This window comes from Megascapheus bottae, chromosome 20 (genome assembly GCF_031878675.1).
Source record: "Megascapheus bottae isolate mThoBot1 chromosome 20, mThoBot2.hap1, whole genome shotgun sequence".
Taxonomy (NCBI): domain Eukaryota; kingdom Metazoa; phylum Chordata; class Mammalia; order Rodentia; family Geomyidae; genus Megascapheus; species Megascapheus bottae.
In genome coordinates, this window is record NC_143528.1 from 7,981,916 (window position 1) to 8,002,969 (window position 21,054).

The following is a 21,054-nucleotide window of genomic DNA, read 5'->3' on the forward strand; positions in this document are numbered from 1 at the left end:
GGAAATGTAGTAACTGCAAATTGGATGTTCAAAATATGAATTGTGCTGGTCCCAGAAAATCTCAGAAGGACAGCACCTTATATTCTCCTGGCAGGTCACCCAGATATCATTCCTTATCTAGGTGAAGAGGTGCGAAATGTTGAAACCCTTTATTACTTTCCTTATCTATGCACAGTTTTCAATGCATGACAGGACACTGCAGCAAGCCATTGCTGGGACAGATGGTCACAGTGACTCTGCCAGCACGTCTGAGAACACATGCTATTGCCAAGGAACATAGGCTGCAGGGAAAGTTCATGTGCTATAATCCCAAGGACTTTTCACAGGACTGCCACATTTTTGGTCTTCCTGGGTTTCCACTATAGTTACAGCTGGCAGTTAACGAACAACTCCAAAAAGTATTTGATATCCTCCTTGCCCTGGTAAGGTGTGTTCCAATCGTTTAACCGATGTACATTTATTCTGTTTGCCACCTGACCTCACATTTAATCGACATATGTAGGAAAACTACTAGGTTAAAGGGGCTTTTCACAGGCTTGGTTCTTCCTATAGCACAATAATTAATCCATGTTTTTGACTCTCTAGTGGGTAAAGAGGGAAATAGAGGAGAATTGTTGCTTCAACTTCATAATTACTGTGGATTCTTAACCTTAAAAACAGCTATAAGATGTACATTTTAAATCGTCATCTATTAAATATTCCCTCACTTTTTAAAAAATCAAATTACATAACTTCCTTTGCGATTAGACTAAAGTGCAAAGTGAATAACCGCGAGTACATTTCCACAAATGATCTGAATTTATATGGAACTTGTCTTTCCCTGTTTGTTGTACTCCAGCACCACTGGTTTTCTTTTTCTCAACCTGAGAATATTGCTTCCTCTGAATCCAGCACCTCCCTGCTCCTCAGCTTTCCTTTACAACTTTCCTTCCTTAAGACTTAACTGAAAGGAGAAACAAGATGGCGCTGAAACAATAGGGACCCAGCCGAGCTCTCTCCTACAAAAAGACTTAACTCAAATTGATTAAGCCTTCTTTGTTATCCAGTGCAGAGCAAATCAGGAACTTTTTTGGAGGGGAGAAGGGGGGTTGTGGCTCTTGTGCTCAGGGCCTGGGAGCTGACTCTGAGCCTCGCTGTGCCCATGGCTAGAACTCTACCCCTTGAGCCACAGCACCACTTCTGGTTTTTGAGTGGTTAATTGGAGATAAGTTTCAATGAGACTTTTGCTACCCTGGCTAGCTTTGAACCACAATCCTCAACACCTCAGCTTCCTGAGTACCGAGGATTCAAGTATGAGACACCAGCAACCAGCCCAAAGCAGGAACTTTGAAGCACCCTACTTTCATAGAAAAGACGGCTTTTCTCACAGTAACATAACCAATACACAATAATCACTAAATAAGTATTAAATCAATGAAGCCACTGCATGAGCAAGAAATACTTTTTAAAATACTTCTTAATTATTTACTATTTTCAGTAAGTAAAATTGGTAAGCACAGGATTATGCTTCATAAATGAGAATAGATCCTAGTAGTTGGAGCAAAATAGCCTTTGGGCCACAGGGTTAAACATCTTTCCCTTTTTTAACCTTCTTCTCTATCTTTACTGGAAAGCCAATGATCAAAGAAATTTGTGAGAAATGAATAGTGATAATTAAATTAAAAATATTTTAAAGTATTTAATCATGTCAGAAGGTCATTTTCCTAGAAATAAATATAGAAAAATAACTTCAAAATTCCAGAGATACTTTTGTTCTAATTGAGCCTATCATGTCCCCATTATAAAGTACTTCAAAACATAAACACCATTTTTAGCTCTCAGGGTGAAATTAGAGTTCTACTCCTACTAATACAGATTTTGGTTTCCATGATTACAAAAGAGGATTTGTTTTTTTTCTTTTTTCAAATGTAGTCCTGTAGATGTCAGAAAGAAAATAGACATGGACATGTTATTAATGGCTGAAAATTAGTTCAGTCTGTTTGCTTGAGAAACTCCTTTCCCATGTCAAACACTCAACATCCATATTCACACCAGCATGATAAACTCCAGACTGACTGCTGAGAACAGAAGGAAATATTGCATAGACTAAAAAGGAGTCAGGATATTCTCAGTGGTCCTGGGTAATATCTTTCCTCAGTGATGACAGTAAGTTTGTACAGCACAATGCCCTTTTGCCTTGCTTCCTGTAATATGAGTATGTCTGTACAGATGACAACTACTTGGCACACACATGAATAAAGGGCTCAAACAGATGGCAGAAGAAAACATCAAAAGGATATTTCAATGTTTCACTAAATGAATAGCTAATGGAAACTGTTTCAACTACTCTAAAAACCTATCTACTTATCTGTCTACCTATTTATCTATCAAGTATATATACTGCATAACTATATATATATGTACCAGTGTATACACACATGCACATACATATATATATATATTTCAGATATTTCATAACAGAACTCTGAATAGTAGTGAAAAGGCAGAATGGAGTCTAGGAATTACACAGTGGTAATTTCTCTATGATTACTTTCATTTTATGCTGTGTATCCCATATTAGGGACTTAAAGAAATGAACAACCTTGAAGATACTCAAGGATAGTGTATAGAAAAGAAGAAAATCATTCTTCCCATCACATCACTATAGTATCCAAATACTTTCCAAATAATTTCTTGCCTGAGCTGGCTTCAACTACCAGATAGATAGATAGATAGATAGATAGATAGATAGATAGATAGATAGATAGATTATAGATATATGGAGAGAGAGAGAGCATAAAGGTTTCTGAAGAGAATGGAAACAATTAAAAAGAAAATACCAAACACTGAATCTAATGTATAGCATTTTCTAATAAAAAACATATTTTCAGTAAGACGTTTCCTTCCATTGTCCTTTTTTGTTCTATTATTTCTTTAAAACAAAGATTCTCTTTTTTGGGGGGGCAGGGTTCCATGGGGCTTGAAGTCATGGGCGTTGTCTCTAAGCTCTTCAGCTCAAGGCTTTACCCTACCCCTGAGCCACAACTCCACTTCCCATTTTCTAGTGATTAATTGGAGATAAGAGTCTCAAAGTCTTTAGTGCCTGGCCTGGCTTTGAATTGTGATCCTTTGATCTCAGCATTCTAAGTGGCTAGGATTACAGGTGTGAGTCACCATGCCCACCTAAACCCAAAATTCAGTGTAATGCAAAACTAATTATAAAAAGAAAATCCACAAAAATTTCATCATTGGTGTTACATAGTGATAGCTGTACCTGTTTAACCAACAGTTATCAACTAGTACCTAAGAAGAAAATAAAATTTTGATCTCAGAATTATAGTTCTTTGTTTTTCTTTTAACTAAATGTCATTTTTTCTAGCTTTGCAATAGCACAAATAAAGATTTTCCCCCCACAAAATTGTCATGGTATTTATATTTAGCTATACTCCCATGTGAAAACACAGAAAAAAAGACAGACTCATAACCCCAAAGGGACTTCCCAGACACTGAATTTTATAGTACCTGATCCCAGCCTAAAAATGTAAGAAAAATAAGATACTTTTATTTATAAGCAAAATATTTTTGAATTTATATTATTATTTTTACCATTACATTATTCTATCAAATGCCAAAAAGATATCACTGTGATACATGCTGCATCTATCGTAAGCGTTTTTACTTTTAAGGTTATTCTGATGCCATAGTGAATAGGATGTATAGATCAACAATTGCAATTGCATTAGAGCAAAAATAATACATAGAGGAAGGGAAAATTACATGGAGATATATGGGAGGTGTGCATTCGAGTGATAGATGAAGAAAAGACTTCAAAATCTTGAAAATGCAAGTAAAACATTGATGTTCTATTTCACTCTGATTACAATGCATATTATCAAGAATACAAACAACCAGCCAGTAGGCTCTGGTGGCTTACCCCTATAATCCTAGTGACTCAGAGGTTGAGATCTGAGGAGAGTGATATAAGCCAGCCAGGCAAGAAAGTATTAGGAAAGTATTCACATGCTTTGGTTTTCTTCTTTCTACACTGCCCTTGAGTTTCCTTAAGGCTGTTCATTTCTTTAAGCCTCTAGACTAGGCCCCTAGGCTTGGAGGCAGAACACAAAATGAAAGAAATGGTAGAGAAATAACCACCATGCCATTCCTTATGTCCCTTCTGCCTGTTCACCACCATTCAGAATTCTTCTAGGAAAATCATCTGCAAACTGTAGGAGAAAAGAGAAGTACATCTACTCAAGTTTCAGAAGGGAAGACTCCATCTGACTTTTGCCACTTTTTGTTTTTTAACTTTCTTCATGGTTATTACCTACTCTTTTCTGGCATGTTCTCATCTACTATATGCTTGCTTTTTTAAGACTATTCTAGCTCAGCTTCTTAGAATTCCACAGTAGGTTGTATTGGCTGATTTTCTTCCATTATAGTACATTTTCTCTTGTGGCTTGTAATTTTTGAATGAGTGCTTATTTTCACCTTAAACCTTTCTTACTGTATTGTTAAAGCCCTAATGAGTACTTTTGTTTTGCTTCGACCAGCACCACTGAGAATTTTCCAGCCCAGGATCAGTATTTACATTTCTAATTTATCAACTTAGAATTCATGTCTATATCCAGGGTGGAAATTGTTATTCCATACCTGGGCATGGTGTGAGTTTCAGTTTTTGTTCTAAATTGGAAATTTTTGTCTTATCAGAAGCAATGAGAAGAAAGATGCTTCCTTGTTCATTTATGGGAAGTATAATTTTTTTTGTTCACCTTACAACATAAGCAGCTCTAAGAGTCTCAGCTTTCTGCTGCTGTCCCCAATTCAGCTTCCAGACTCACCATAGTTGCTCATTGTCCCTCTTTTACAGAGTCACATTTCTGATTCTGAGTTGACATTAAAATCCTAGCCTCCAGTCTCCACTATGTCTATCTTGATGTCTCTTATTACTTTAGATATAAATTCATTCTGGCACTTCAGTATTATGGTCATGCCGATATGTACAGGTGGGTGAGTATTATGGTGAGTACAAACATGCTAAACTACATATTAATAAGTGTTTATAATGGCAGGGTGTTTATATTGATTCTGAAAGTTATGGTGCTAAAAACAGAATTTGATCACAAATTTGGAAAATCAGAACTTGCTTAGGAAATTATTTTAGTTTTACCCTGGAAAATATTCTTTCACCCCTCTACCAATTTCATGCCAACTTGTATTTTTATTGTATAATTAGCAAGGAATCGATTGGACTTAAGAACTACCAAACCATGTTGCTTATGCCAAACAGAAGAATTTATACAAAATCAAAACTCAAACATACTGTCAATGAGTAAATGCATTTATTAGCTTTATTGGCCATTCTTAAATATCTTCAGTTATTCAATCTAGTCCCTTCATTAGTACCTATGGAATAAAAACTAAGACAGCAAGCCTAGCAGTTCTACCTCCAAACTTGTGGGTCCTACTATTTTTCTAGGCATTTTCTTTGGTAGGCATGGAATAATGATACAAACTAAATTCACTTGAATGCCAATCACATTACAGCAGTACTAATGGTCATGCTTTTTGTGCAGATATCCAGGACCGATATAGTGGTAGAATTCATACACAATTTACTCAAAAAAATTACCACTCCATGATCAGCTGTCATAGTGCTATTGCTTTAAACTAAAACATCTTGCTGGGCATGGATGGTTTATACCAGTAATCCTAGTTACTCAGGAGCTAAAATATGAGGAATGAGGTCTGAAACCAGACAAAGCAAACCAAGACAAGATACTCTTATTTCCAATTAACCAGAAAAAGCCAGAAATGGAAGTGTGGCTCAAGTGGTAGAGCCACAGCTTTGGACAAAAAGAGAGGGGGGGGAAGAAAAGAAAGAAAGAAGCAATGAAAGAAAGAAAGAAAGAAAGAAAGAAAGAAAGAAAGAAAGAAAGAAAGAAAGAAGAAAGAAAGAAGAAAGGTAAGAAAGAAAGGAGGGGGGAAGAGAGGAAGGGAAGGAGAGAGGGAGGGAGAGAAAGAGGGAGAGAAGGAGGGAGAGAAAGAAGGAAAGAAAGAAAAAGTGAGAGCAAAAACAAGGCCCTAAGATTAAATCTCAGACACATAAAATGAAATAAAAGTATCTTGATAGTACAATAGAGTAGCTACAAGTACCAACTCATAGAGTAGGCTCCCTAACTTTGAGTGCTATTGTAATCACTGAAGACTGGTGTGACATTAAGAAAAATCATCCTCGGGCCGGGAGTTTGGCCTAGTGGTAGAGTGCTTGCCGAGCGTACATGAAGACGTGGGTTTGATTCTTTAGTACCACATGCAGAGTAAAAGCTGGAAGTGGTGCTGAGGCTCAAGTGGCAGATCTCTAGCCTTTAGAAAGCCCAAGGATCGTGCTCAGGCCCTGAGCTCAAGACCAGGACTGGCAAAAACTTAAAAAAAGAGAGAAAAAAATGAAAAAAAGGAAAATCATCCTCATCTCTCTCTTGGCTTTCTAATCTTTAAAGCATACAGTGATAGAAAATTCAATTTAAAATTAGTTTGAAGACGAAATGAACTATTTATGTAAAATGCTTAAAATAGTTTCTGGAAAATATAATATTTCCCCCATTCTAGTTTTGGACCTATTTCTTTTGTGATATTTCTCAATTTTCACTTTATAGTTGAGCAGTTTAGCTATATAATATTATATGGCTAATATTAATATTAATTAAATAAAACTATCGCTCCTTTGTAAAAAAAAAATTAGTTTCTGGCAAAAAGCAGGTAAGATTAACTACCGTAACAATTTTACTTTTAAGGGCTAAATTTCTCCCTCCTTAACTCCATATAAAGTGACTACATATCAGTTCCCAAGAAAGAATTGGCTCTATTTACGCAGTCCCAGAACCTGGCCTGGCCTGGCCTGGCCTGGCCTTGCCACATTCTTTAGTCACAGGAGTAATGCTATACCGACAGAGCCTTGGAATTGAGAAATTCTGCATGCCTGTACATTCACTCAGACCTTCTCTTCACTGTTGAAATAAGCTAAGGGAAACCTCCAGGGTAGATGACTACAGAAAACACATTTAAGTCTATCCAACTCAGTCCACAAAGAAACATGGTAAACCAGCAGAACCAACTGAAAATTGACACAGAAGCATTAGGGACACAGAAGAGACCATGTGAACCACCTGGCATAAACTATGAAGTATTAAACAAATGACTCTTATGTCAAAGTTTGTTCTGGTTTGTAATACAACAATAGCCAACTATTGTAACTATTACTCATATAAATACATGTTGATATTGCTCCACTTCTCTCTTCCATCAAGATGGGAACTACTTCTCCTTTAATACTTCCTCAATTAAAAAAAACAGTGGTAATTTCACTAGAATCTGAATGAGTTAATGGCTGATTCCTAAATGAGATTAGCAGTAACCATGCAGCATAATTTCTGAGATGAGGTTATAAAAGGACCTGTAGCTTCTTCCTATTTCTCCTGGCACATGGACTCTGGAAGAATCGAGACCTCAAGGAAGATGCCTCAATACTAAGATTTAATGAGGGTATCATTTTAGAGGAAGGACATTTGAATTCTCTATGCAGTAGCTTCAGCTAAACTACCAGCTGACAGACTTGACTGACTGCCATGGGATTGACTGCAATGTGTATGAAAGCTTGCCAACATTTCAAGTGCTATCAACCTAAACCAATATCTCACTGCCAATTTCATAGGAAACCTCCATGTGAAGATCAGCCAGCCAACCAGTCAACCAGAATCTTGAACACAAGATGCCGTCATCAAATTCATTGCATATCCTACAAAATCAGGAAAAATTGAGAGAAGGATAGGAATTAGGAGGGATGGGCAAGAATAATGAACGGAATGACATTGATCAAGATGCATCATATTCATAAAATGTTTTGTTGAATGGTAAGTCCTTTGTTCAACTACCTCAAGACAATTTAAAAAACTGTAAACAAATTAAATGATTCTTTTCAGATGCTAAGTTTCAGAGTAAGCAGTTGCCCCTAAATAATACCAGAACATCACTATGGAATGACTTTTAGTTGAAACTAAAATGGTGTTTGTAAGCTCTGATTTTTCATTAGAAATTCTAAAATTCATAAAATCCCTCAACAACACATAGGAATTTATACTGGGTTATCATCAATGCCTACCTCCTTAAACCATAAGTCTTCCATTTGTCAGTGACAATCACCCCACTACTCACTCTTAAGAAAGCTACTTAAATAATAGAAGAGCTCCACATCTTTGGGAGCAAGACCAGGATTGAGAAGTATGAATATGCTTTTCCAAGGTAATGTATAACTGAAGACTCCACAATAATGCAGAATCTGGTTCTATGGTACCCTCTAATGTGTATTTGTTTTTGAAGCTCTATCTTTTAGAGCAACACATTTAGTTCCCAAGGGCTAAAGTGGAAGCATTTTTGATTCATACCCTCAAAGTATTCAGCTTGTTTTTCCACAGAAACATTCCTGCAGACTACTCCAGGGACTCGGGGATCCATAGAGTAGAAAATGAAACACTAAATATCACATAGAGTCACACTTGTGTTTGCATTTTAAACTTTATCCAGCAGAATGAATTTTGGAGATTGTATTTTTAGATCACTTTTCTATGGCCAAACTCTATTAGTGACCAAACATCAAAGACAAGGAACTGGAGTCACTTGATACTGCCAATTTCTTTTTTCTTGCTCCAAATATCCCTCACTAAGCAAAAATTTTCAGAAGCACTGCATTAAGATGTGAGTACATGCAGACCTATTTTCACAGTAGCAATGGTTGGGTGTTCCTCCCAATTGATGGAACAAGCTTTCCCATTAATGGATGGTTGATTCTATTAGGTAAACATAGATGGCACATAACATCTTTGCTTAAGTCAGGGCAGAGTTGGGCTTTGACTGTCTCTTTTGCCAACTTCCTACAGGATCTTGGTGAACAATATCTCTACATTATTTTATGCTCCAATGTCCTTGTCTATGAAATTAACAAATAATACTTCTCTTGAAATTCGTGAATAGGTTATGAATGTAAAAGCACCTGGAATACTGTTTAGCATAGAGGAAATATCTAAATAAGATTTTCAGAGCTGACTCTGTATGGGAAAGGACATGGCTAGCAAGCCAAATAGAAAGCCCAGAGAGTGGGAGAAGATCTTCACTAATCATACAAGAGACAAAGGCCTGATATCTAAAATATATCAACAGGTAAAAAAATGAATCATTCTAAAAAATAATCTCTAAAGAAACAACAATCCCATTAAAAGATGGGCCAAAGACTAAAAGAGAGTCTTCTCTGAAGAAGAAATAAGAATGGCATATGACACATGAAGAAATGATCAGCATTTCTGGCCATAAAAGAAATGTAAATCAAAACAACTCTGAGATTCCACCTCACTCCAATTAGAATGGCCATGATCAAGAAATCTAATAACAACAGATGCTGGAGGGGATGTGGCCAGGAGGGATCAGTACTATACTGGTGGTGAGAGTGCAAACTCATTCAACCACTATGGAAAGCAGTATGGCAGTTCCTCAAAAGACTAAACATAGAGCTCCCCTATGACCCAGCAATTCCACTACTTGGCATTTACCCACTCATCCAGAAACAAGGGCATACTAAACACACTAGCACAACGATGTTCATTGCAGCACTATTTACCATAGCAAAGATATGGAACCAACCCAGATGTCCCTCAGTAGATGATTAGATCAACAAGATGTCGTATTCATACACAATGGAATTCTATGCTGCCATCAGAAAGAACAACTTCACCCCATTTGTAAGGAAATGGAAAGACTTAGAAAAAAATCACATTAAGTGAAGTAAGCCAGACTCAAATTAACATAGGCTCAATGGTTTCCCTCATATTTCATAATTAGTATAAACCTTCCTTGGTTTCTCCTAATATAGGATTACAATAGGGCAAAACCTAGATACATAAGGCTATATAGGATCAGGCTAAATGAAAGGACCTTTAGGACATGGAAGCAAGAGCCATGTAATGTGTGATTGTTATTCTTACTGTACTTCATTATTTCTCATCTCTTTTATTATCCCTTGGTTATTCTCAAATTGTTACAGTATCTTACCTTGTTATCTGGTATATTGTATATATGTTTATTTGTTTATTTAAAATAGGATAGGAAAGGGGGAAAACAAGATGAGGAGAGGGCTAGGAGAGGGAAAGAGGGACAAAAACATGAGAAGGGGTAGCAATGTTTGTGAAGTAATGCACTTTCTATCTGGCAAATATAATGTTACCCCTCTGTTAATTACAATAAAAAATCATGTCAGTGAGGCTTAAGAAAAAAGAATTTCAGAACTATCATTTAAAGCCAACATTGATTTTCATACACATTACATACTTTTGCAAAACACATTATTGATCCCCCTTATGCCTAAATGTATCCAATGATTAAAACAAAATTTCTTCACAAGATATTATCTAGGCCAAAAGGGAATGATGTTACACTATGGATGGGAATGTGAACTTGTTCAACTACCGTGGGAAGCAGTATGGCGGTTTCTCAAAAGACTAATGACCCAGATATTCCACTTCTGGGCATTGACCCAAATGACCACAAACCAGCTTGCACTAAAACCATCGGCACAACCATGTTTATTGTAGCATTGTTTATAATAGCCAAGATATGTGATAAATCTAGAAGCCCCTCAGTGAACAAATGGGTTGATAAAATGTGATGTATATATGCAATAGAATACTATGCTTCCATCATAAAGAATGACACTGCCTCATTCATAAGGAAATGGAAAGACTTGGAAAAAAATCCTACAATGTGAAGCCTGACCCAAAGAAACATAGGCTGCATAGTTATCTTCATTTATAATAAAGATGTCTAGGATATTCTTAGGAGTGGATCAGAGCGGTTCAATATACATATATATGTATATATATATATTCATATAAAATGATGATTAATGAAATGAACCCCAAGAAATGGACATGAGTTTTTGTTTTATTTTGTTTTTTTTTTTTTTATTGTCTGAGTATAGTATAGAGTGTCTACCCTTACATTCTTCAGGTAGTAGGTGCCTTACTTCTTACACATTGATACCCTTTCTCATGTTTTTGTCCCCATTTTTTGTTTTTTTGTTTTGTTTTGTTCTATTTTTGCCAGACCTAGGGCTTGAACCTAGGGTCTGAATACTCTCCTTGGGCTTTCTCAATGCTAGTGCTCTACCGCTTGAGCCACCGCAACACTTCCAGCTTTTTCTCTGTATATAATTCCAAGGACTTGAACCCAGGGCTTTGTTCATGCTAGCCCAGCACTCTACCACTAGGCCAAACTCCCAACCCAACAAGTGAGTTTTTGTTTTTATATTATACTGCTTGCGATTGTTTCTTTTTTTTTCCTCCCCTTTGTTCTATTTCCTGTTGTCACATTTTAATTTCTCTACCCTTTGTATTTTATATAAGTTTATCTGATTTGGGGAAGGAAAGGGGAAATACAGAAATGTAATTGGTGAGCCAATGCAACAGTGATACTTAGTAGCCACTGTATAGGAAATGAACTTTATAAATTGTAGGTAGGTAGACAGGAGAGGGAAAAGCAGGAGAAAATGAGGGAGGGGGTAAGAGTGTTCAAAAATAAATTGCAAGGGCTGGGAGTTTGGCCTAGTGTTAGAGTACTTGCTTAGCATGCAAGGAAACCCAGGTTTGATTCCTTGGTACCATATACATAGGAAAAAAGCAGGAAGTGCTGTTGAGGCTCAAGTGGTAGAGCTCTAGCCTTGAGAAAGTTCAAGGACAGTGCTCAGGCTCTGAGCTCAAGCCCAGGACTGGCAAAAATAAAATAAATAAATAAATAAATAAATAGGACTTATATGACTCTCCCTCTGTACATCATCTTTACAATAATATTTAAATTAAAATATGGACTATAATTAAGTAAAAAAAAACATTGTTAAACACAGAAGGTACTTTAACCATAGAATGGAAGGTATTGGGGATGGTGATGATAATCATGAAAACTGATTCTAGTATTAATATTTATTTCAGCATTATTTGAAATTCTCCAATGGGATTCCCAATAAGCAAGTTTAAATATTCCTTGAAAGGATGTTCTTATATGCCAGTTGTTTAAAATGTCCAAGCTGAACAGGATAAAGTGGTATTACACACACCCCTTCAACCCACAGGGACTTGAATTCAGCAAGTGTGACCAACATTTTCTGATTCGCTCTGTTGATTCTTGTCACTAAGATCAACCTGCACCCACACAACCTCCAATGAGTCCACATTTCTCATCATGTCATGAGGCTTTTCTATCTGAGTCACATGAGTGAATCATGATGCATGATATAAATTGAGACACCATGGTTTGTTTCATGGAGTGTGAATTTTATGAACCAAATATCCTACACCTGCTCTTTAATGAACTGCATAGAGGATAGTGAAGTGAGGATAGTATTTTCAGAGGCTTTGGTGAAGACAGAACGAAGAGACTGGAGGGTAACCACTAATTCTTACTAGCTATTAAAGTAACCCAAATGTTCATTCTGCCTTAGCTATTCTGTGATCTATGAAAACAGAGTCTTGACTCTTCCCACTACTTGCAAAATTTCTTTGCTTTCTAAGCCTCTGATTCTTCATTGCTAAGATGAAAACAACAGCATTTATTTTGAACTGTTTGATTTTTAACAGCCCACTGTCTAGGGTTAGGAAAGACTTGATTTTAACATTTGATGCAAAGAGCCCCACATGGTCAATTTCAACCAACATCACAGAGTTGGTAAGAGATGCACTGTAGCATACTATATAGTATTTCCACTTTATATAACTAATAGATTTAAATAACCTTTGATGCATACATAATAGTAAACCACAGTAAAATAATTAGGAAGTAATCATTTGAATTTTTATTACCATTTTTAATATGATTTGTTTTATTCTAAGTTTCTCTGATAATGTCTATATTTTATGCAAGCAAAGCTGAAATTTCCTGAAAATGTAATAAGAAATTCTTACTAACTGGTATGATCCAGCTTCTAGCATTGACTTAAAAAACTCATTGGAGAATTACCATGCTACATTTTTTCTATTTAAAATCTTAGAGAAACTATACATAAACCTATTACTTTTTATCTTCTAAATTTAATCATCTCCTTAGTAACTGTGGACATGAAAGATATTGATGCTCCTCAAATGGTAATTGCACTTAGAGTGGTTACACCTAGATGCTCTCCATCCCCAGAGTTTATGCTTACAATTCCTTCCCCTGTAAAGGTGACCAGGGATGTGGCACTGATGCCAATAACAACATCATGGAAGAAGTAAGTCATTGTGGAAATCATCTATGGTTTGTCTGATGATTTACTGCATGCTGAAGGATTTATGGAGAAGTTAGTTGGTGGCGAGGACTCTCTCTCTCTCTCTCTCTCTCTCTCTCTCTCTCTCTCTCTCTCTCTCTCTCTCTCTCTCTCTCTCTTTCTCATTTTTTCTCTCGGGAGGTAGCTTGAATATATCAATGGTCAGCTGAGCACTGGTGTGGCTCAGGCCTGTAATCCTAGCTACTCAGGAGGCTGAGGTCTGAGGATTATAGTTCATAGTCAGACCTGGCAGGAAGTCCATGGAACTTTTCTCTCCAATTAATCACTGGGAAACAGGAAGTGGAGCTGTGGCTCAAAGTGGTAGAGCACTAGCCTTGTATGAAAGAGCTGAGGGAGTTAGTCCAGGCCCTGAGTTCAAGCCCCATCACAGACCAAAACAATAAAAAGGAAAGAAAAAGAAAATACTAATGATCACATGAAACAGAGTAAGAAATAGAGCAGAGAAATAAATTTCAAGCAGAATCAATAGCTAAGAAGGCAATTGAGGAGGGGAATGAAGAGGAAGGAAACAGGGAAGGGAAAGATATTTCATTTTGTTTCTGTCCTGAGGCTGAAACCAGATCCACATTATTAAATGAAAGCCTATTTCCAGGTTTCTAGGAAACGTCTTCTGAGAAAAAATGTTGTATCTTACACAAGCACAGCACCTTTCTGTCTGAATTCAAAAGAATAAGCAGTAACCGCAACAGTAACAAGAATGATTAGTGGAAGATTTTTAGAAATTTAAGATTCTTTTCCAATATTACTAATAACAAGGTCTTTTGTTGGGAAACCAGACACTCCAAAGTAACATAGCAATTTTTATTATTTAAGAAATAAGCTAAATATCTTTTCAGACCAAAGGTAAAAGCTGTAATGATAATGTAAACAAGCTTTTTCAGAAAGCTGGTAGTAAGTGTTGTAGCAATATGTTTCATTTTGCTATTAGTTTGTGGGAGTAGAAACATCTGAAGACAAGCCATCACGCCAGAGCAGCTGGATTTGGGCAGCAGAAAGGGCAAAAGAAGAAGATTCTGAAGATCAGGCAGAGTGTTCCTCTCCCTGCTAACAGAAAGCAGAAAGAAATATGTCTAAAGTTTAGACAGCCCTGAAAGACAAACAAGGACAGAAAGAGCAGGAAACAAGAGTTCACCAAAGTTTTAGAAATGGGAGGAAATCATGTTGATTTCGGGCATGATGACTGCTTTTAAAGAGTATGTGTGTGCATAAATGTGCACACGTGAGTATGAATAGACATCTACGTGTACAAAAAAATGCAGTAGTGCAAGCCATCTATCTCACCTGGACAATTAATAGACTTTTTTCTAAGAAAAACCAAAGAACAGACTTTTTATTTATTTAGTAAAAAAGAAAACAAGGTATTCATGCATCATTAGAATTTAAGTAGAACTCAGTACATCAAATAAATATGGAAAATGTGATGAAACACAATTTTCTGTTACTCTTTATTATTCTGAGAGTTAGCTCTAAGAATATTCCTCTACTTTTTAACTGTTTTCTTTTGAAATATTAAAAAATAATTTATTCAAGAGCTAACCCTGTATACATGTAGGGGATAATGGCAAAGCCTATCACTGCAAAACGGGTTGTTTTAGAGGGGAAATACATTACAAAAGTTTAAACATAAAAATTTGTTTACCAGACATCTGAAAGGCACAGTGTCTCCATCTACTGTACAGTCAAGGTATTCAAATTTCAAATGTCTCGGGTTCTGTACTCTGTCATTTTAGTTTTCCTCCTCTTTCCAAAAACATCCTTTAGAAGAACATGGCATGATGTGGAGAGATCCTGTGCTTTTTCTTCATTTGTAAATAGCACACATTAAGCAATAAAATATCATAGTTAGCATTGCTAATTACTACCTAAAACAACAAAAACCTCTGTTTCTACACAATGTTTTCCTAGGTGTTCGTTTGCTTGTTTTGCTTTGTTTTGTTTTACAAAAATTTGGCATTTGGTATCAGTTTTGCTGACCAATATCAAAACATCTTAAGGATCAAGAATTCCTGGTTTGGAGCCTCTTTGAGCATCAAGTATATCATTTCTTCAACAAGGAAATATTAGTAAAAATTTTCTTTTTTTACATCTCAAGAAAACCAAGCCTATGAAACAATCTCTCCAAAAAGGTTCACTTAGAGCCAGGCACTCTTGTCTCACACCTGTGATCCTGGCTGCCTAGAGGGATGAGATCTAATAACTGTATCTCACAGCTAACCCACAAAGGAAAGAATTAACGGGGGGGGGGGGGGGGGGGGGGGGGGGGGGGGGGGGAGCTGAAAGTGAAGCTGTGGCTTAAGTGGTTGATTGTAAGCCTCGAGCCTTAAGCAAAAAAGCTCAGGAACTGAACCCAAGCTTTGAGTTCAAGCCTCAGGACAGGTACAAACACACACACACACACACACACACACACACACACACACACACTCAGTCAAGCATGCTTAGACTCCCTCATTATTTTATGGTCCAGTAGTGCACTCATATGTAGAGCTGCAATTTCCATAGTTAAGTGCAGTGTGAAAATATTAAATGAAAAATCCCAGAAATAAACAACTCATAAGTATTCAATTGCATGCTGTTCTGAATATCATGATGAAAGCTAGTGCTTTCCCGGCTGGGAAATAAAATCATCCCTTTGTTTATCCACATTAGTACATGCTTACCTGCACATTAGCCACATAGTAACCATCCCAGCTGATTGTCACAGTATTACAAGTGCTTAAGTTCAAGTAACCCTAATTTTATTTTGTAATATCCCCCAAAATTCCAGAGTAGTGATGCTGACAGCCCTGATATGTCAAAGAGAATATATATCATGTTCATTTTAAGTAAAAAGCTGAAAGTCCACTAAGGTATTTGGAGAGAAAGAGCTCATAGATAGCCATGTAATTTATATTATAATTCCACTTTTCTATTACTAGTTACATCTCTTGCTATGCCCAATTTATCTATTAATTTTATCATTGACATGTATAGAGAAAAAAGAGGTCATTATTATCAATCCATTCAAGCATCTAGTGTGTTCTTTATTGACAAATAAGATGGGATTACTGTAGTCCCATTATGACCCAGCTTGTTAATACATAGATAAATGCATTCAGAAAAACAATACCTCCCCAAATACGATGGCTGCTTTGCACCCTGACCCAAGTTTATAAAGCTCTAACTTTTGCTGAGGTAGCAAAATATCTTTGCTACTATTCAGGCAAGAATGGAGTATGACTTCAGCTCAGTCGGAATTTGCCAGGGTCTCAAGAGTCAGGCTCAGAGAGTGAATAAAGAAAAGTACCTTAAGGGCTGATTCACATCAGATTCTTTCTCCTGAGTGTGACATTCTATTTTGGCAACAGAATTACCACTCCCCAGTACTGCCACAGGAAAGAAATCTATGCAAATATTTCCAGTATGTAGAATAAAGCTGAAAGTTCTTCAGCGAACTATGTTTGATGCAGGATATTATTTAGCTTCTCCTCTCTCCATGGGTTACCATTTAGATCTAATAGCTATCTACCTACATTGGGCTTGGGCTTTGTGGAGATATGAGAATACAGATACATCAGTGTGATTTTTGAAGTAACAATTTTTTAAGTGGCCCTTCTAGTCAATATTCTTTATTTTGACAAAATACCTGAGAAAAACAACTTAATGGAGGAATTTTTTATTTTGGTTTATGGTCTCCAAAGTTTCTGTTCGTAGTCAGGCTGCTTACCTGTAGAACATCCTAGAGGTAGAATCCTATGGCAAGGAAGACTGCTTACCTTAGGACAACCAGGAAGCAAACAGTGAAAATGGACCAGAGATGAGATATATGCTAGAATGGCACAAATCTGATGACCTCCTTAAACCAACTGTGCTCCATCTTTAAGTATCCATCACTTCCCAACAGTGCTTTCAAATGCAGTCCATCAATGGAGGAACCCATTGATTATGTCAGAGTCTGTTCAATAGCATCACTTGCTGACAACCAAGTCTTCAACACTTAAGTCTTGGGGGGGGGAGGCAATTCATATCCAAATGATAATAAACCCTGAATGTGGAGTTCGTTCACTTGGGTTTGAGCCCCAAATCCATCACCTGGATATTAGCTGTAAGACTTTGAATAAATAAGTTTTCCCAAACCTGTTTTCTTCAGATTTTGTATAATACTTTCTACTTTACAGAGTTTCTTTCCCTGGCCCCCCTCCAGGGCAGACATAAACCTATAAAATACTTCACAGACACTTCACCTTCTCTTATCATTATCAATAGAAAAAAATTCCTATATTCATTTTTTCCTATATTTCTCTATTTAGACTGTCAAAGAAATCATACAAATTTCCAGGTGACACTACAGGACTATGAAAGAGGAGGTGGAGGAGGAGAAGGAGGAAGAGGAGGAGTGGGAAGAAGAGTAGGAGGAGAAAAAGGAGGAGGAGGAGAAAGATTCAGTTAATCAGGTTATTATAGCTCTTCACACTGGTGGCAAGTAAAACCATTCTTGCATTCTCTACTCCTTGGTGATGCCTGCAGTTCACAGTTACTGTTAGCAGAGATCAAAGCCCTGAACTAATGCTCTTGCCTTGGGTGCTTGCAGATTATTTATGATTTACACCATCACTTGAGACAATTTTAGATCTTATACCAGAAGAAAGTGTTTAAAGCAAGTGAAGTGGGAAATGAAGTGCCAGACCTCCCACCTAAGGTGCAAAGAAAAGATGGACTATAGCAGTCACATGAAAGGTCTTCCTCTAGGACCCTAAACTTTGTTCCAGAAAATAACACAAACAGCAAAAGGCTTCTGGGCACTAGAGATCTTGTCCACAGTTGCCCCAGAACTCCTAATCAATGGAGGAGGACTTGTCCCCTGAGAGACATAGCTGAGAAACCTTACAACCTCTTCCCTGGTGACACTGATGTAGTCCTGACTGGGTCAGCTCCTTTGACAGACAGCACAGACCTGTGCATGTATGAGGTCAAGTAGGGATTCTCCATTAATTGCCAGGTTGTTCTCATCACTGTGCTCAGAGTGTACAAGTGATCTTTGGGGAAAAAGCTCTTGCCTTCAGGTTTGGCTCCACTGCTACTTCATTACAAAGAAGGGACATAGGAGGAAAAGATTCAGTCCTCAGAATAGTGGTGACAAGGTCAGTGCTAGGGTATGCTAGCGAGAAGCCTGAGGCAAAGAAAATGTCAATGTCAATGTCACTGAGACTATCCTTATTGAAAATTGTGATAATTGATTCTCTGTGGATTTTTGGCATTGCTTTTTTTTTAATTTAAAGCCCATTTTAAAAATGGAAGAAAGAGGCAGCTTCTGTGAAAGCTTCACTTGTCTATCCCTGGTTACAATCCTGACACCCCCTCCTGGCCCTCAGAAGAGCAGTGTGACATCTCAAAATGAGAATGCAGGTGTGGACCTGGCAGTGAAACTTAGCCGCCTTGTAGATTTGGGGGACAGGGGGACCATCTCAACTGTCCAGGTCAGGCTGGAGTATGAAAGTCTCCTTTGCTTTACTAATTCCACAGGCCCTTGGAAAAATAAGAGGCTAAATTCAATGCCTCGCCAGCATCATAGTCAATGGACAAACCTTAGCTGGGACCATTTTCACTTTCACCTTCTAAAAATAACAGTCCGTCCCCTTTGAAGACAAAGCTTTTTGAACATGCAATACTGTCCCACAATTGAAGATTCTGTTGTTTCTCCATAGAACTTGCCTTGATGTGTGTGGGAATCCATACAAATTGTTTTGACCTTGAATAATTCATGAGAACTAATTCCCACTCCAAAGCTGACATATCTTGGTAACCTCGAGTAATTTCAGGTTTTCTTGCTCCTGATGGTAACTTGTCCTAGCCGGGCCTGAGAGTAGCAGCTCAAGTGTCAAGCTCACTTTGTGACAGGAATTAGCATGCCCAAATGGATATTTCTCTCTTCTGAAAAAACAGAGACAGTAGATAGAAAGAAAAAAAGAAAGAAAGAAGAGAAAGAAATAAAGAAAGAAAGACAGCAACTTGAAAGTTAAAAGCAGCCCTTAAATTATATTCTTTATTCCACAAAATGTCCAAGTTCACATGTTCTCCTTTCTTTTAACCCTGCTGAGAGGAGAGGATTGGATACTATGTGGTAGCTTCATTTCTTATATGGTAATTCCTACAATCTATACACATCAAGGCAGGTGGTAAGGATGCAGTTTTCTCCTCCAGTTCAACTGATGATAGGATGTGCTAATGCACCTAAACTATGTCATTGATTGTCTAGACATCCGACAGATAAAGAAGACTCATCTACAGTCTAGTCCCTTGTCCCTTATCTGTTGGTCACTCTTCCTTGACTTTCTCTACTTCTGTTTTTTCCTCATCTCCTTTTTTTCATTCCTTGCCCTCTCTGTATCTCCAAGAGTAATTTGTGGGAAAGCAGAAAGTACACAGTGTACAAGTGTCTAGTGCTTGAGCTGCCAGATCTGATTTCCCTGGAAGATGTGGTAGATTGAGGAAAGAACAACTGTGGCTGGCAATTAGATTTCTTTTCCTACAGCTGTCCCAACCCTTGACACAGTACACAGCCTTCCACAGCTAACTACTGTCCTCAGCAGAACTGGAGGGGTTTTATTGGCTGCAGGAGTAGGAGACAGAATTTCTGAGTCGGGTCAACCCCTGCCTGCTGACTTGTCAGCTCTTTCAGCATCACTCATAACAAGGAGGGAACATCCTTGAAGAAAACACTGAGTGGAACGCTGTGGGTGAGTTTGCGAGGCAGAAGATGCCAGAGGAGGCATCTAAGAATTTCAACTAAATTTTACCATCTTTTTTCTCATTCCTAACCCCATTGTCCCAGACTCCATTGACCCATTCGTCTTGGAAGTGGACATAAGAGTTAAGATTGCTCAGTGGCACCATTCTAAATTGACTCTTCATTATTAGTAGTATATTTGCCTTAAGAACAATGATGTTTTCATTAACACCTTCATCAGAGACATCATAAGAATTGCTTTGGGGTTGGAAAGACAGCAAAATACAGAATAGAGTTAAACGCTAACACTGTTAGAAAAGAAAGTGAACAGTTATTTTTTCCAGATACTTCAGTGGGAGAAAGAGGCAAGAGGTGGCATATTATCAAATAAAGCCACTTTTAGAATAAATGTATAAAACAATCACAAATCTATAAGAGCTAATTTAGGTAGCACTTTAACTTGTTTAAGGAATAGCTAGAGACTGGTAAAACATTGTTTGGGAGTGTGTTTGTGGAGCTACTTTCTGAGATTTGAATGTGAATCCGGGTGGAATAGGGAGAGAGATACACTTTCTATATGAGTGGGTACCAAGCATTCAATCTATATCCTGGGTAGAATAGAAATAGCAAAAGTGAAGATATTCTTCCTCTCCTAGAGCTGGAATGCTTTCTTTTTTTCTGTAGTTGTATAGCAGAACACCATACTCTCTGGCCTTAGGATTCTAGAGTACATACAATCAGCAGACCCCTGTATTCTAAGGCAGTAAGCATGAGACTGAGAATTACACAGTAGGCTTCATTCCTTATGAATTCTTCAGACTTGCCCTGAGCAACATTCCAGAACTTCAAGGTCTCTGGTTTGTAAAAGGCCTGTTATGTATCTTCCGAGTCTCCGTAACTGTGAGCAGATTCTCCCAACAACTTCCTTCTCACATCTGTCTGTCTCTCTCCTTCCTCTCTTTCTTCCTCCCTCCATTTTATTAGTTCTATCATTCTAGAAAGCACTGATCTA